The sequence below is a fragment of the Petaurus breviceps genome, unplaced genomic scaffold (assembly GCF_028583685.1).
Source record: "Petaurus breviceps papuanus isolate PSGF00001 unplaced genomic scaffold, PetGlider_PUasm1.0 175, whole genome shotgun sequence".
NCBI classification, from domain to species: domain Eukaryota; kingdom Metazoa; phylum Chordata; class Mammalia; order Diprotodontia; family Petauridae; genus Petaurus; species Petaurus breviceps.
The window spans coordinates 40,267,486-40,271,345 of record NW_027185764.1 but is presented as its reverse complement, the minus strand read 5'-3'; the positions used below and the strand labels follow the sequence as shown (position 1 = coordinate 40,271,345).

The window sequence follows — 3,860 nt, the reverse complement described above, 5'->3', positions numbered from 1 at the left end:
GAGAAATGTGGATAGGTGATGGTAAAACTAGAAGGATTCAGGAGATTTTTATCAATGACTTAGAAAAAGGAATAGATGGAATCTCCATCAAATTCATAAATGACACAAAGCTAGGATGAACTGCCATCATACTGTGTGACAAAGTCAATAACCAGAAAAAGATTTAGGTTGGAAGATGATTATAACAACTATAACCTAATCTGGATAGCTAGGAGGCTCAGTGGTTAGAGCACCAGGCCTGGATGCAGGAAGACTAATCTTTGTGAACTCAAATCCAGCCTCAGACACTTAATAGTTGTGTGACCCTGGGCACTCCACCCAGTTTCCTTAGTTACTTCATCTGTAAAATGAGCTGGAGAAACAAATGGCAAACCACGCCAGTATCTTTGATAGAAGAACCCCAAATGGACTCATGAAGAGTTGGAAACAGCTTTTCTTGAGGCACTAGAGGCAGCGGAATGCTGCCACTACTCTGGGGAGAGATGACTTTGCATCAGTGTGCAAAAATGCAGAGCAACAAAGGCTTTAACCTGGATAAACAGAACCATACTCCAAGGAAGCAGCAGCACCAAAACCAGCAGCAGCAACAGCCACAGCTAATACCTGCAAATGAGCAGCAGGCCAACAGCCAGGATGAAGGCCTGACTATTGATCTGAAGAATTTTCGGAAGCCAGGGGAGAAGACTTTCACCCAGTGCAGCCGCCTCTTTGTGGGCAATCTCCTTCCTGACATCATTGAAGAAGAAATGAGGAAATTGGTTTTTTTTTTTACTTTTTATTTTTTTTCTTTATTAATTTGTTTGTTTCCTTTTAGTTTACAGGATTCAATTCCACAATTCCTTGAATTTCACATTTTGTCCCACTCCTTCCCCTCCCCACCATGGTGGCTTATAGTCAAGTATAGGATCTGTAAATACTTTCACATTATACATTGGTCAGATTATAAGGATGGATTGTACCAGCTGGAATGAAAAATGGTAAAGAGGACATAAAACCAAATAAGAGAACGAAAAAGATCAGGTATTTTGCTTCTACCTGGATATAAACTTAGTTCTTTCTCTGGATGCACATTTTTCTCTCCATCATGAGTCTTTTGGGATTGACTTATATCACTGCATTGCTGAGAAGAGTCCAGTCTATCAAAGTTGGTCATCACACATACGTTGTGTCTGTAATTGTGTACAAATTTCTCCTGGTTCTACTCTTCTCACTCAGCATCAGTTCTTTTAAACCTCTCCAGGTAAATATGAAGACTGCCTGCTCCTCGTTTCTTATAGCACAATAGTATTCCATAACATGCATATACCACAATTTGTTCAGCCATTCCCCAATTGATGGACACCCCCGTAATTTCCAGTTTTTTGCCACCACAAAAAGAGCTGCTATAAACATTTTTGTGCATATGGGTCTTTCTCCCATTTCTATGATCTCTTTGGGATATAACCCTAGGAGTGGTATTGCTGCATCAAAGGGTATGAAAGTATTTATAGCCCTTTGGGCATAATTCCAGATTGCTCTCCAGAAAGGCTGGATCAGTTCACAATTCCACCAACAATGCATTAGTGTTCCAGTTTGCCCACATCCTCTCCAGCATTTGTCATTTTCCTGTTTTGTCATCTTAGCCAATCTGACCAGTGAGATGTGGTACCTCAGAGTTGTTTTGATTTGCATTTCTCTAATCAATAGTGAATTAGAGCATTTCTTCATGTGCTTATAGATAGCTTTAATTTCTTTCTCTGAAAACTGCCTGTTCATATCCTTGACCATTTATCAATTGGGGAATGACTTGTATTCTTATAAATTTGACTCAATTCTCTGTATATTTTAGAAATGAGTCCTTTGTCAGAGACATAGGTTGTAAAGATTCTTTCCCAATTTCCCACCTCCCTCTTAATTTTGGTTACACTGGCTTTGTTTGTACAGAAACTTTTCAATTTCATGTAGTCAAAATTATCCATTTTACATTTTATAATGTTCTCTAATTCTTGTTTAGTCATAAAGTCTTTCCCTCTCCACAAGTCTGATAGGTAAACTATTCCTTTTTGAAATGAGGAAATTGTTTGGTAAATATGGAAAGGCAGGCAAGGTGTTTATTCACAAGGACAAAGGCTTTGGTTTCATCTACCTGGAAACCCGAACCCTAGCCGAGATTGCTAAAGTGGAGCTGGATGACATGCCTTTATGTGGAAAGCAGTTGTGAATGTGCTTTGCCTGCCACAGCGCATCCCTGACAGTTAGGAACTTGCCTCAGTTTGTGTCTAATGAACTGTTGGAGGAGGCTTTCTCTGTCTCTGGCCAGGTGGAGAGGGCTATAGTGATTGTGGATGATTGGGGGAGGCCTTCACGGAAAGGCATTGTGGAATTCTCAGGGAAGCCAGCTGCCCAGAAAGCTCTGGACAGATTCAGTGAAGGGTCCTTTCTTCTGACCACATTTCCTAGGCCAGTGACCATGGAGCCAAAGGACCAGCTAGATGATGAAGGGCTCCCAGAGAAGCTGGTCATCAAAAACCAACAATTTCACAAGGAACCAGAGCAGCCTCCTAGATTTGCCCAGCCTGGCTCCTTTGAGTAATTGTATACCATGCGCTAGAAGGCACTGATTGAGATGGAGAAGTAGCAGCAGGACCAAGTAGATTGAAACATCAAGGAAGCCAAAGAGAAACTGGAGACGGAAATGGAGGCTGCTCACCATGAGCACCAGGTCATGTAGATGAGGCAGGACTTGATGAGACGCCAGGAAGAGCTTCGAAGGATGCAGGAGCTGCAGAAACGCAAGCAAATGGAGCTCAGGCAGGAGGGAGAACTCTGGTGGTGTGAGGAGGGGATGAGAAGGCAGCAGGAAGGCTTCAAAGGAAAATTCCCTGATGCGAGAGAGCAGGAGATGCCGATGGGCCAAATGGGTATAGGAGGTGCATGGGAATAAACAACAGTGGATCCCTGGGAGGTGCTAACGTGCCAGCTGGTGCCCCAAGTGCTCCAGGGCCTGGTCCAATGATGCCAAATGGAACCATGGGAATGACCCCACAACCCAGTGACTGCTTTGGCCAGGGTGGTACAATGGAAGGACTTGGGACAATGGGTAGAAACCCTTCCACATTCAACTGAGGAACTCCTGGAGGGGACTTAGGTCCAAACAAACCGCATATACTAATAATTACAGTGTCGAGTTTCCCAACCCTGCAGACAAGGACCCTGTTTGGACCAGCCAGGATTCTATCTTAGAGGACTGTTGGGGCTCCGCTCCGCCTACTAGTTAGGCCTCCCCACTTGAACTACTCTAGGTAGGCAATTTGCTGAGGGCAGAGAGGGGTTAGGGAGGGGCATTTAGTGAAGCAGTTCTATGTGGCGCATTCCTCAAAGTTCAATGTGATGGCTACAGAAGGGGTGGGGGAGGCTGTGGCACAAGCAGACCCAGATCTGTCCCTGTTTCCCTTGACCATTCCACCTTTGTCCCCTCACTGCTCCCTCGTTGACTTAGACACAATCCTTACCCCCATTTCCTCTCTGATTAGGACCTCAGGTGTGTCCAGGAAGTTCATGCAACAATACCAGTAGAAGACCTCTTATCTCTTCCCAACCCTGTGTTCCTTTTATGTCCTGAGAAGAAGGTTTTGTTAACTGCTTTTAGGTTTCCATTATAGGTTTTGTTTTTGTTTTATCTTCTGTTTCTTGGATGTGGAGGGGGGCAGCACAGAATGGAGGGGCTTTGCCTCCCTCTGGGAGGTGCTGCAGTGTCAGTGTTAACACTGAGTTAGAACTTAGGGGCAGGGGCTGCTGGGTGCTTGTGCTCTCTTGGCCATGCCTAGACCTCTCATGGCTTGCCTGTGTTCTTGAGCTGTGCTGTGCAGCTTTCACTGCTG

The 3,860-nt window shown here is 44.4% G+C and overlaps 1 pseudogene; it reads left to right on the top strand.

The window, feature by feature from the left end:
* The first annotated feature begins 506 nt into the window (after window positions 1-506).
* Window positions 507-3,222, top strand: LOC138159190 (non-POU domain-containing octamer-binding protein pseudogene; annotated as a pseudogene).
* The last annotated feature ends 638 nt before the right edge of the window (window positions 3,223-3,860 follow it).